The 14,374-nt window shown below is 44.2% G+C and overlaps 1 protein-coding gene across 10 annotated transcripts in view; it reads right to left on the reverse strand.

Annotated features, from left to right (window-relative positions):
• TSPAN18 (tetraspanin 18) overlaps positions 1-14,374 on the reverse strand; it is a 119,155-nt gene that overhangs the window by 24,831 nt on the left and 79,950 nt on the right. For all 10 annotated transcript variants that reach the window (XM_074543173.1, XM_074543175.1, XM_074543174.1 and 7 more), the window contains one exon: positions 3,060-3,149. The gene's annotated coding sequence lies outside the window, so the exon portion shown is untranslated. The remainder of the gene's footprint in view (positions 1-3,059; positions 3,150-14,374) is intronic.

Genomic DNA, 14,374 nt, shown 5'->3' on the forward strand with positions numbered 1-14,374 from the left:
CTTTGCTAAAAAAAAAACAAACAAAACCCAAAACAGTTTAGCCTTGTTGCGACACTATGCATAATTCACACACCCCACTACAGTCACCCACACAAAAAACAATGCCTGTGGTCCAAGCAAGAAGCAGCAGTTTCTAAGCCTAACACTGTCTTGCTGCTTTGTAGTGTTGATAAATCAGTTTCCTGCCTTACTTTCCTTTCCATGTCTAGGACAGCTTCCTCTGTAAGGTGAGCAAGCTCCCTTGGGACTGCTCCGATGTACATGAGCTGAATACTGGTCGACTTTTATTTACAAAGACAAACATAGGCTATGATTGTTTGTATCTCTCCTGCCTGCCCATCCACTCAGTATGTTAAAGTGTTTTCCAGGCATAAGAAGGGAAGGGAGATTTTAAATCCAATGAGCAATCAGATCCTGGAAACTTCACTGTCCAGAAAAACCAGTCCGTCACAAAAACCTGGGAGTAGCATGAACACATGCACATTCAGCTTTGACAAACAAGGGCTCCCTTCTTGTTTGCTTGGGAAAGAGATTGTCCCCAGCAGTGGTACTGGGCTCAGATTTGTAACTCCAGAACCCACTACACTTCTCACAGCCAAGCAATAACTAAGTACAACCTTACTCATTATGCTGTGCTTCAGATCAAGACCACACTCACTGAGGCTTTCAGATTCCAAACTTCTTCCACTCAGGATGAGCAAATGGAGCACAGAGGCAATACTATGAGGTCTGGGCTGGTAAAGCCAAGAACAAACCATATCAGTTTCCACATCAGAAGAACTCAATGCAAGCCTCTAATTAGCTTTGCTAATTAGCTGAAGGTACCTGGAATCCCAGTTGACAGGCGCTATGGCTAAAATAACTGACATTAAAGGACAGTCCTGACTCACAGAGATGGGTTTTCGTTCTACTTTTCTTTTTAAGCCACACACACAAAGAGCAAATTATCTGAGTTACTCCTACTACACACTGATACAAGTGTGATAAGAACTGAATGCCTATGTGCTAATCTACCTTTTAAAAATACCTTTACCCCCTTCCTTCAGGCCCCAGATCTGTGAGAGATTAAGTTCTTCTCTGCAGGAGACATTTAAAGCTAAGCAAACACGAACAGTCAGAACTGCAGAAGACAGAGGCTGACAGATGCTCTCCCTGGCTTGTCCCATCCCAGACCTGTGAGACATATGAGATGCATTTGTTTTTGTCTGAAATGTAGCTATAAATGTTCAGCTTTTTCTAAGGCACATCATTCTACATTTCTCTCTCCCCTGTATCCCCCATTAATTTTATCTTGGAAAGGGATGGGAAGCTAAAAGTCCCCAGCAGTGTAGCCAGGAAACACAGCCCAGCTGCTGTAATCAGTTAGGAATAAAGTCTAGTTTTTAAGGCAATGCATTTTTTTGTTCTCCAGCCACTTCCTTCCTTTTGTCATTTGCTTTGCATGCCTTGCAGCTGCCTTGAACTTCACATTTCTAAAGGCAGCTGACCAACCATACCCCTCCAAAAGGCCTCCAATTTTTCTCTTTGCTGCCACTGACATTTCCCTCAACCCCCATATTCCTTAAACACTGGATTGAAACCTATGGATTCACTTAGATTGCTTCTTTACCTTTGCTTTGAAGAAGGAATCACTGAAAAACTTAGGTTGGACAGGACCTCTGGGTTTCACTGAGTACAAGCACCCACTGCCTCCAGCCTGGGTCAGTTCCAAACCTGATCCAACTTCAAAGTTAGAGCATGCTGCTTAGGGTCACATTAGTTAAATTATTAATATCTCCAAGGACTGAGTCTCCCCATCTCCCTGGACACCTCTTCCAATGTTTGATGACTTTCCTTGGTAAAAAGACTATTCAAAACAGCTGCCCAAGGTGTGTCTGAGTTACCTGGTGACAAATGGAACAAGAGCATCTCATGGATGTGCCAGTCTGTCAGAACTCTCAGGAGCACCATATCTCCACCAGTCTCAATCCTCACATCTTCTGCATTTTGTCACTCCTACCCTCTACTGAAACCAAGTATGTGAACCATTTTCCTTGCAGGCCACTGCAGACAATTTGTGTTTCAGTATAGAAATTCAGACAGATTGACTGATTGCTCATCACAGTCTCCCCATCTCAAATACTTTATAGAACACACAGAATAACTGAGATTTAGAGAGATGTCTACAGGTTCTCTTGCCCTTATGCAAATCACTTTTTTAGTCACTGCTCTTCTGTCACATGATCTGTGTATATCTTCTCTCAACATAAATATCTCTTTGCTGTCAACATGCATGAAGAACTTGTCCACTGAACTGGTGCTGAACTGTTGCTTCCTCTAACATGTCAGAACCAGTTCAGCAGTACTTCCTACAGAACATTAGCCATTAGCCTGTGGCTTGAGCAGGAAATTATGCCAACTCACATCTACGTTTGTAGCCATTCACAATGCACCAACTAAAAGCAGATGTGTTTGAAGTTCTCCAGAATCAGTACCAGGTACCTTTAAAGGTATTAGAAAATATGGACTAGAATCTCTTTGAAGTAAATGTATTGATTTCTAGAGTCTGTCCCAGATAAGGTGTTGCTGGAAAAATCCCTGAAGCTCTATGCTACACCAGTGGCAAAGGATCACCACCACTTGGCATGGCTCCATGGTGTCCCCTCGCCAGCACTGTGGCATCACCACCCTTTGGCTTGCAGGCATGGAGACTTGCCTCAGCACGCTTGCCTTCCTTCCCAAGTACACCTCTCATAAGAGGATTTCTCGGTTCACTACCTGCAAGCAATATTCAACTCTGGTGGGATCTCCTAAGAGAACATACCTAACAGGAAGAGCCTTCCAGAAAATCCTCTCCGAGCATTATTTTCTCACTGTCTGCTCCTCTAAATGCAACAGAGATTAGGGGCAGTTTCATAAGGAAGGATGACTTTCTGCAGTACATCAATGGTGACACAGTGGCAGATGAGTTTGCATTTCTTATTGCCTCCAGCACACCATAGCCACCCTTAAGCTGCTCCAACAGAGATACAGAGAAAGTACCTGGCATTCAGAAAGAGCAAGCCATTAACAGCACTCACCTTTACTAATCTTGGAACTTGAAGCACAGTGTCTGTTCCAGTGTTTAATTGTCTGTGTGTCCCATGTATCTCTTTCTATCCAAGCTTGTCCTGTAAGAGAAAAATACACAATTACTGAAGTCAATAAAATGTAGTCATGTTAAATACGCAATTTATTAAAGCACACCATCCTGATGAAAGTGCTCAGTCTAATTGCCACCTTAATTTGGTGTACATTAGCACTAATGAAGAGCTTTTAATACCCAGTGAGGGATTCAATTCCTCAGAATCTCTGTAACAATCTTTGGGGGTGTTTTAAATGCCCACAGACCACATGTAAATGTATAGTCCCATTACACCTGCACTTCATACCACAAGAGGACTAGATTAATACCAGCTGCACCTTCAATATTTTATAGGAGGTTTAGACAAACTTTAATCTGCTGTGACTTTACAGCCCATTTACTGGGAAAATGGAAAAGGCAGGAAGGAAGATGGAATGCATCTTTGGGAAGCCCAGCCATTAGGAGCAGCAGCATAAACGTTGGGTGCTATCCCTCGTTCTTCCAGCCAGCTGTCATGCCAAGTTGAGCAAACTATTTCCTCTCCCTCTGCCTCACTGTCATTGCCTGGAAAGCAGCAACAGAGGAACAGCAAAGCCACAGCCCTGGCCACCCAAAAGCATTAGATATAGGGGTGCAGGCAGAGGGACTCAGGTGCAGACTGCCACTGTCCTCAAAGCAATAATCACAGTTTTCTCAGTAAGTTTTAATTTCTGCCCACACAATGCTAAAGAGAGCCTTTGGCTAGGCAAAGGTGAGGTGAGATTACAGACTGATGTGCAAAGCACACACGTTTGACTCTTGCTTTCTCAGGGCACCCGCTCCTAGATTGCTTTTTCCACACATCTGACACAGCCCAAACTCCATACTGCAGGGCCTGTGGGGAAGGAGCAGTCTTTCACTCTTCAGAGAGCACCCCATGCCATAAGAGTCTAATATTCACATAGCACCCAGCACTGTAACTCACTCACTCATCCTTCAAACATGGTTTTGGCAAACTCACAGCTTTGCTGGAGCTGCTGTTCCCTGAGAGGCACCAGATAAGTCACCTGGGTCTCTCCCTGCTTTCTCAGTGCCAGTATTTCATCATGATTTCTGGGAGTGGGTGCATTTAACATCTGTTTCCCACAAACATTAGTAAATGTGCCTTTGAAAATTGCCTGCCATTAAGACTTCTGTGAGTAAAAGTCTATCGTTTGTTGTTGGCAGGGAGCAAACAAGGAGTTTCAAGGTGGCTGAAACTATTACAATATAAAGCATACAATGAATATTCATAGACCTTTTGTTTTGCATTAATTCCTCACATTTAATGTCCTTCCTCTGTCACTGTAAACCTACATCTGTAGATGAAGGACAGGGATGGCTTCCCCTTGGAAACCTGGAGGGTGCAAACATCTCGTGCCACTCCACCTGTCTGTCTTCAGAAGTGCTGGAGGCATGAGCCGAGCAGGGGCTGAGCTGCCCTACCTCCCAATGCTGGGTACAAGGGCTGCTCCCAATCAGTACAGCTTTTCCACCAGTGTCAAAGTTCACAGGGTGCCGTGGGACTGCCTGGGAGGTGGCTGCAGCAGGTTCAGCAGGTGTGAAGAGAGGGAACATCTAGGACAGGGGACAGTGCCTCACAGCACAGAGCCCCTGTTTGGCAGTCAGAGCTCAGTGCCCATGCTGACCTTTGTATCTATTTCTGTGGTGTGCAGGGAAGCTTCATCCTTTGCAGTGCAAGTGTGATTGAGAGACAATTTCTTTGGTTGCCCTGTCCTGTGATGCCACTTTCTTGGGACAGATGCTGCCAAGAGAAGTTGGTTCTAACTTTAAAGCAGAGATGACACTGTGCTATATAAACCTATCATTAAGAAAATAACCAGAATGATAGGATTCCTGCTCCTACTGTGTGTGCATATAATTACATTCCTACAAGCCCTCAGAGGTCTGCGTGGGAGAGGAGTTTTATTTTTTTATCCATCATAAGTCACAATATTTTAAAGACATTATAAAGACCTCAGAGAAGAAGAGTTTAAATGCTTCAGTAGGTACCAGCAGGTACTGTGTCAGAAGGGATGAAAGACTGCATTTAGTGCCAAGCAGCAGCAATGATCCACCTGACTGTTGCCTTAAAGGAGAGGAAGTCCCTGCCAAACAGCTTCTCTTTGGTTAATAGCTACGATTTTGTCATTAGGGAGAATTGCACAAAGTGCAAACCCACCATGCCTAATTGTGACTCCAGCAAGCTGATGCCTTTAATTACAGTCTCTGGGGAAACACAGTGGGAGCAGGAGCAACAGCTGAGGCTAAGCCTCATCTTTGGGCTGGCCAGCTGTGGCTGGCACATTGTCCACAGCCACCACATCAGCTCTCCTTGCTGAGCATTGGCTTCTCTTCACATTCACAGTGCAGCCCATCGAGGAGCCGGCTTTGATGAAAGAACAGCAGCTAAACATGTGTGTCCTGCTGGTATCAGGCTGCAAGAAAGGCAGCTGGAGCTCCAGAGCAAAGAGGGATGGGACAGAGAGGGGTTGAAACAGACAACAGGCAGCAAGTGAAACGAGAAATTAATGGAGTGTGCAGGATGAAGAAGCAAGACCTGTCTTTGTGAGAAATTCAGCTTGTTGACTAGAGGGAAGGGCCACCAGATGAACCCCTTAAAACTGTTGTGTGTCACAAGGACTTCTAGCCACAGACAGTCTCCTGTGTTCAATACATTTGATACACTTAAACACATGCCAGCCCCATGATCAATGGCTGGATCATGACTTCTGATCCAGAAGTCATGTCCTGCTGGATCTCTGTGTCAAGTCAGTGCTTTCATAGTGAAAGGTGAGGAGAAACGTCTCTGTGGAAGCTGGATCAGAATAATTTCCTTCCCTTGCAGTGGCTTCAGAAAAGAGGTGAAACACTTTTTGATTTAGAGCTGGACCTTGGCACAAGCTGTCAGCCCCATGTGTTACCCTGTAACTATTGCTCCAGCATAAATAAGTGTTTGTTCTGGAATCTCATAGCACTTGTGCAGCAGAATCGTTGCTATGACACAACGACATTACTTCATGTAAATCCAATTAGATCCCAAAGTGCACTGTGTAACTGTAATCGGCCCCTGTGGAGCAGCCATGAGGGGACCTGCACAAGGCCGTGCAACTGGATACTAAATTACAGCCAATCTACCTTCTCTTTAGTTGCATTAAAATGCTAATATCACTGCAACGTGGGCCCATTTACCAGCCATGACCGCCTTGCCTTGCCGCACTGAGTGAATGAGCCTGTTGCACTGCCTCAAAGCATTTAATTCCTCGGTACAGTTGAGTGAGCAAAGCCCTTAGGGGCATCTTATACCTGCAAACAGCAACCTGATTGGCTTTGATAACACTAAAAGCATATGAGGCTTGTGACAGTGTTTAAATGAATCGGAGCTGCCTCCAAAACTATCCCAAGTTTCCTACACAAGCAGAGCAGCTGGGTCTCATCTCATCCTGATTGCTGCTAACAAGAGCACACAAAGTCTGTGTGTGTAAGAGCACATCAGTCTCACACAGGAGGACAAAGAGGGCTGGACTGAAGCCCTCTAAATTTTCAAATAAAGAACACCAACTTTGCAACATAGCTACTAATACAACTCTTACCCTCTGTTTTATATTTGCAACTTTGCACAATGTGTGCATAGAATACATGAGATCATATGGAGGTAAAATCTCTCACACGTGCAGAGACATTCAGAATGGAAATTCAGAAGTCCCAGAGCAGAACCAATTCTAAATGCTGTAATGTTTCGAAAAGTGCTAGATTATATGTTTGAAGTGCCAGCATGCCTTCAGGCCACAGACCACTCCATTTCAGCTGGCGCAAATGTGCACTCTGCACTGTTCAAAACATGAACTGCTTGCTCACTTTGGCCCCTTCCCAAGGAAAGTTCCATAGGTAAGCACATCTGGCTCTTCCGTACAGCTTCTCACACACAGGAACCAGCTGTCTCAGAAAAGAAGATCCTGCATACAGAACCAAAACATCTGATAGCCTGCAATTCTTTTGAGTTCTGTTCCTTTTAAAAGAGCCCTCAGATAGCTCACAGGTGGATTTTTCTTGTATTAACTGCAGTACAGTGGAACCATATGGTACCACTTGCCTGCCTTTCTACACAGATGACCCAGAGATTATATATACTGATAATATAACAACATTAGTTTTGTTTATTAGATGAGAAAACCAGGGCTAAAAGGGGAATGGATGTGCTAAACCTCCTGACCCCCAATATAGCTCTCTGCTCATTAGTCCATACTGAGACCAGTCCCAACCCATGAAAAGGATGATCACTTCTGGCTGACAAGCAGCACTCTTTGTCAGGCATCTCCTGTCCCAGAGAGCTGTTACTTAGCAAGCCCAAAGGGAGGCAGCTAACTTTGGCCTCCTCTTTCTGAAAGTGTTTCCCTTCCGGATGGAATCAATGTCGCCCTCCAGAGTGGATCACGGAGCTGCAACACAGCCAAGTGACATTACCCACTGTCATGTCAGGTACTGACACGTGTTGGAGCACTCCGTGCATTTGCACAGCATTGCAGACACTGAGGGGATTTAACACAAAGTCCAAATGCCTGCCACATTTTCCTTGAGCCTGCCACATCTCACCTTTACAACAACTGGCTCCTCAGTGCTCCTTTCTGTTCTCCTTTCCTATAGCCCTGCTTTGTTTGCAGCAAGTGCCTCAGCACTTTGTGGCATTCGTGATGGTTTTGAGAGATGCAGGAATAAATCTCAGGAACACTGGGCAGTTGCTGTGGCAACCTTGTCCTCCTCAGACCATGATTTTCAATATTTTAAGAATTTTCCCAATACTTGCAGGCTTCAGGGAAATAAGGCAGAGGAGAAAAAATATTTTAAAGTAAGGATGGTACCGAAAGGGATTACTATAAGCCACAGGTCTTATTTTGTCCTATCAGAAAGATGATGATGTTGATGTCCTTAGCAGGAAAAAGAAGCCATGACTGTCTGAGCAGAGGCAGAGGCAAGGGCCCATGGGCAAGGGAATTTGAAATCTCTGCTTGTATCATCTCTTTTAATGCAGAACGGAGTTGCAGATCAATAGGTTACCTTTTTTTTGTTGTGTTTATTGTCAGTGTTTTCTCATAAGGCAGAGGTGTGGAAAAACTAACCCACTATTTAGGATCATCTGACTGGGGAAGTAATAACTTTAATTCCTTTTTAAAAAGAAATCGCAAACAGAACTTTGAACACATTAACTATTGTTAACAAAAAAAACCCAAAAAACAAACAAACAAAACCTCCCACAACAACAACAACAAAAATACCCAAACAAACCCCCCACCAAACCAAAACCAGACAGAAGCCCCCCAAACCCCAGAAAGCTAGCAAATTCTCTGTTCAAGCTAACAGCCTACTCAGATATAAAAACAAAACAATCGGTTTAGTCAGCCTAGAAAAGCAAAGATTAGGAAAAAGGGCCTGTAAGAGAAGCCGATCTTAAATGAGGGATCTCAATAATAGTAAATAATCCAGAAGATAATATTTCTGGAAATCTGAGAGTTTATTTATCTGCTTCTGGTCATCTGTTAAATGTTTTTAATGAGAAGAATAATAATGCATCCCAAAGTGTTATGAATTCTAAACACAAGAGGATATTGTAGGAAATACATGCATAGGTGTGATATGTGCAGGAAAACATGAATGCAGCAAAAGACATGAGAAATGGCCTAGGAAGGAGAGGCAGACCTGAAGTCTAAGTTACCCTGCTTATAGTCAAACTGATACATATCTCATAAATATTTCATGTGCAAATCTAAACTGAGTTTCACTGTAATCAGCACCTTTAACTTACTCTAGCACATAAAATTGCAGCTAATGTGGTTTGAAAGGTAAATGTGACTGATCTGAACCACACCTGCCCCAATTAAGGTATGAACACCCAACCACTCAACATCTTTTACTACACATATTTTTGATTTCAGATTAAGAGAGTGAACCATGGCCACAGCCCACAAGAGGGCTTCAGATGTTCTGCAGGAAAATAAATGAGAGTTAATAAATCCCATAATCTTGGCATACGTGTTTGTAAATGTTCTCTCCTCCTCCACAAGACATATAATCTAAGTGCTCCAGCAGCCATCAGGTTCCAGGCACACAAAAGACCCCAAGCACAATTCATACACAGATGACAGGAGCACAGGGACCAAGTGAGATATGAGCCAAGACTCAAAGGCTGGCTCCCAGCTGCTTTTGCTTTCCCAATGGATAACAGATACTGCATCAATACACACAATGTCATACTAGTGAGTTTGCTGCTCTCTTAACACCTCATTTTTCTCTCCACCTGAACGTATTTTGAAAGCATGCAGTTCACTGTCCCCTTCTCCTTTCTCTTTTGTCCCTACTCATGGCATGGTAAACATGAAAGACAGCATGGCTGGTTATTGTTAATGCATTTGAAAGTGCAGACCTTTAAAAGGGGGTTATTCTGGAACATGCCACGGTTTTCCTTGTTATTTGCACAGGCAGCTAATGATCATCCTAATAGCTTCTCTCTCTGAAGTCATAATAAGCTTACAAATGAACCCATTCAGCACATATTAAAAAGCAAGGGATGCTCCTTTGATTACAGCCTTTATGGAAATCTCCGAATATTTGTTTTGTTGCTGCACAGCCGCAATTAGGACATGCTGCTGGGAGCCGGCTCAGCTGCCAGAGCAGTGGGGTTTGGAGACACCTCCAGTGCCATAGCAACACAGCCACCTCTCCCAGCATCAGACACAGGGAGCCTGGCAGCCCTTCAGCCCAGGCAAGCGGCTTCAGCTCTGGCAGAAATTAAGAAATAAGAGGTGAATGAAACCCAGTGAAGCTGCCTGCGCTGGCAGCCGCGTTTCTAAGGCAGCGCCGACAGCCCCACGGGCAGCTCTCGCCAAGGGCCCTGCTGCAGCCACCGGGGCCCTGCCACGGGCACGGTGTGGGGCACACAGCCCTGAGACACGGCTGCACTCCCCACCCTGCGGCCCGGAGCTGTCACACTGCAGGAACAATGGGCAGCAAGGGCCACATAGGCTGGGGACACCTGAGGAGGCAGGAGCTTTACCTTGCTGAGGTGCCAGTATGGGGGAGCTCGCTTCCATCGCCTCTACAACACTTCCCCCTCCGTGACCTCATCCTTCCACATGTGGGAGGGGACCCAAATAACCTTATGGAAATCTCCTTACCACTTAACTGCTCTGAGGTTGATCTAAATCCCACTTATATTGCTGACAGACTTAAACTTCTCCAAAGGGGGGCAGGGGAAGGGGAGTTAAAGGATGTAAAAACCTGCAAAATTGGGGTTCTAGTTTTCATTTTGATTTTATCAAGCATTCCACAGCAACTAAAAGTCAGAAGACTGTACCTTTTTTCCCCTAAAGGAAACACTATGAACAATATACCCTCTTTCTCAAAATATCCCTGTTCCCTGAGCACAGTGTATATGTAAAAGTCTTAATTGGAGAGACTGGGGAGTAATTTATTTTTGCAAACAAAATCAGCAGCTTACGTGCTGATGACATGGATCCAGAGGCTTTCAGACAACCTCAGTGGGGTGACTTTCACCCACAAAAAGCATAACATCTCCTCTCACAAAGCTGGGACTCTAAACAAGCTGCTTCTACTTTGCCTGAAAGCCAAGACCTTTGTATGGAACAGATATTTTCTAAATCTCCAGGAGACTGGCTGAGGTTAAAGCAGGTCAAACCATGTAATACAGATATCTTTGTGTTGATACTACCCACGGTGCCTATTAGGAAGGCCACAATTGTAAGAAACCTTTTCTTGTCAAGGATATTTAATACAGTGCCAGAGAGCCTCCCCAGGCACTCTTTGTTTTAAGGTTTGTGAGCTTTGGGGGGAAAGGATTGAGTCTCTGATTGTGAAGTAGGTTTTTAGCTCTATTGTAACCTAAATAACACATGAGAGCAGCACTGGAAACTTCACTGCCAGCATGGCTTGCAAGAGCCCTGGGTATAGCCTGGGGCAAAGCCTGGAACATAAAAACTAAACCTACACATAAAAACTGGCATGCACTTACAGGGCATCCTAAGGACTCTCTCAAAACTGAAGCAGCAAATGTAACTATGGAAATACTCTGGTTGCTTTACTCAGCCTTCACTTCTGTTTTACCCACTGGAAGTCAGACTTACAAACTAAAGACATGAAACCTTTTCTAATTCAAATCAGAAGGGCTGGAACAATTACAAATGTGTCAGTGAATGATGAAGGCACAAGCTGATCCCATGGCCTTAAATTAGAACAAAAACAATTTGTAGATGTACTGATGAGTACCTTCCTCTTCCCACCCAAAAGTAGCACAAACACACTCTGACCCAACTGGGCAATTCTGATTTTGAAAGTCTAGGCAACCTTCTTAGGCAGAACAAAACCAGATCTCTTATGAGGAACAGGACTCCACAGGCTAACTTCCACATCAGTCAGGACTGGGCTGAATTCTGAATGCAAAATCACACCAGTTTTCAGTGGCTAGAGCTCACTATACCCACACTTTGCTATGTCTCTTTTCTATGCCTCTTTTCTTGATCAGCATGCGATTTGAAAGAAATGCTGCATTTCAGCTAAAACCCCCATATTTTAAAAGTATCAAAATGAGGTTTGCAGAGCAAAGAGCCAAAGCAACCTAGATTAAGGCTGAGGAAACATAGAAAACAACAGGATGTTCAAACTATTCTGAGCACAGAGAGACAAGCCTTTGGGGACAATCTCCTAGGCAGGCTGCAGAGTTGCTCTGCATTAAGGACAAGAAAAGTTGTCTCAAGAAACACAGCATTTAACAGCCTCTTCTCCCATCCCTGCAGTCAGCACGGGGAGAAGAATCTTTCTGAAAACATTGAGGAGTCATGCCATGTAAATACATTTGACAATAAATTTTATGACAAATTTCATTACAAGATTTGTGGTTACCATTCCTCATGTCTGATGCACAAACCACCTTGCATCAGAACATTAATACCATTTAAGCCTTAGATTGCTTTCCACATTAGTCTGAAAGCCCTTTATGAAGCTGTGTCCTCTATAAAGCTGATGTGGCTTTGCTCCAGGATACCCAGCAGGTGTCCTGGGCAGCTTCTGTGGTCTCCTGTCTAGTGCTCAAACGACTTTAATATTCCACTTCTGCTAACATCTCTCACAGAAACTCACAGACATTAGCAAGTCATTTCAAGCTGGTGTTCATCACCCTCCCCCACCCCCTGTATTTAGGATAATTAACAGCAACACTTATCTGTCACCCATGAGGTTTCAGAGATTTAGTTTGGTATCCTATGAGAGTGCCAGGCTGCCTCTACTGAAAACAGGAAAAAATGTACCCAGAAGACAGTATTCAAAATATTGTCATTTTTAGATGAAAACAAGTATTTTGAGTGACTGCTAGTATTTTTTAAAACTGTTCAAGTACAAAAACCCCAGGTGGGGTCCTTCATATGTACCACAAAATGTCAGATGGTTTGTACTCCACATTCCTCTCAACAATGTGCTTAGAACTGTAGAAATATACATTTAGAGCTGATGCCTCCTAAAATGCTCTCCTGCAGCCCTCAAACAGACAATCCCTTTAAGTTTCCTCTACAGGTCATACCAGGAAATTTCTCACTGGGCGAACCGCAAGTCAAGGATCTTTGGATGAATACACAGCAAGCTTTGTAATCTTAAAAGTGGACACTGTCCACAACACAGCTGAGGTCCCACACCAACCAGCACCACCAGGGCCCCCAGACAGTGAGAGGTCACATCACAGGGGTTGAACGTCTTGGTTACATCTGCAGGGCCACTGCCAACTCAGTGCACTTTGAAACTCCATGTTCAGCACCACAGGCACACACCACCCTCCATGCTGTGCCCCATTGACAGTGGTGTGAACCAGCTCTTTCAGGGAGCCAGCAGAGATAGGAGAGTCTTCAGGGCATTTGGGATCAAGGATCAGTGTCCTGGAAGCCCCAGTTGCTAATAAGGCATGGGGACATTTTTGGAAAATGTAGTCCCTTCAGAAGTACCTCAGAAACTAAATTTTTCCAGTCAGCACAGTGTCAATCAGGAATTTGAAGCAGGCACTTCCAATAGTCTCATATTCATAGCACAGAAGCTGCAGTGAAAAACTTCCCCCGGTAAGGGATCAGCTACTTGCATGGCTTGGAAAAACAGATTTGTTCTTACATCTTTTGGGTGAAGCACAATAATCTGAATACAGGATGCATTAACGTAAATCGGCCTTCCAGTATTTCTGTTTATTTGCACCAGCCTCCTCCAGCTCTGAGCCCATTCTTAACCTCCATCCTTTCAAGCTGTGCACCCAGGTGCTCTAGAGGTGAGTGCAGTGTGACTCTGATGAGATGGAAGATGAAGTACCAGAGATGCACAGAGAAATATGAGAGGAGGACATGTGCTTAGGGATCTATCATTTTGATAGGCTGAGCTCCTTTTCTGAGCCTGCACACTCCCTATGGGCCAGGGGAAAGCAGGTGATGATGCTGGCCCACTGTGGAAAACCCTGCAGAATAGCTTTGACTCCATTTGTCCTTCACCAGTTTCGCTGTTTAAATGCTGCAACTCATTGGAGCTGAGCACTCCCCACCAGCAGAGCCAAGTTCTCCCCTTTCAGCCCCTTGAACCCCAAAGAGTGAGCACACAGAGATGTGCAACCTTTCCCCACAGTTTTGCAGCTGCTGAAACAAGCATGGGCTCACCTTGCCCTGACTGACTGGACTGTCCCCCCTCCTCTCCTCCAAGCACAGGCTTGTCTGTATTTCTCTTCCTCGTGCTTCAGATTTTGAGAGGCTCTATTTTACCTTTTATTTCCTAAGTTTCCCTCTCTTCTGCAATGCACGGTGTTGACACTGTTAGCCATGTATCATTACCATATCTCAATACCATATTAATCTTTTTTGTCATCTGATTTTTGCATATGAGTTGTCATTTGGAAAACCTGATTTTGCTCAGAAGTATCCAAACAAATCTGTGAGTCAAAAAGAATGAGAGAACAAAAGCGAGTGCCAGCTAAGCTTCCATTTAAGCACTTTATGTATCCTGTATGAAATACCAGCTCCTAAAATTCATTTTGTTGGTGAGATGACATCTCATATAATATGCTATTGTTCCATTATGTCAGGGTCACACTGCTCAGGTGTCTCAGCTAATACTTATGTGCAGCTTTCCCTGCTATCCTGGGAAGATTACAGATAAATTAGGTGACTCCAAAGTATTTTGGAGTAAAAGCCAGGATATTTTTCTGATAAAAAAACTACAGTCAGA

This window comes from Zonotrichia albicollis, chromosome 6 (genome assembly GCF_047830755.1).
Source record: "Zonotrichia albicollis isolate bZonAlb1 chromosome 6, bZonAlb1.hap1, whole genome shotgun sequence".
In the NCBI taxonomy this organism is placed as follows: domain Eukaryota; kingdom Metazoa; phylum Chordata; class Aves; order Passeriformes; family Passerellidae; genus Zonotrichia; species Zonotrichia albicollis.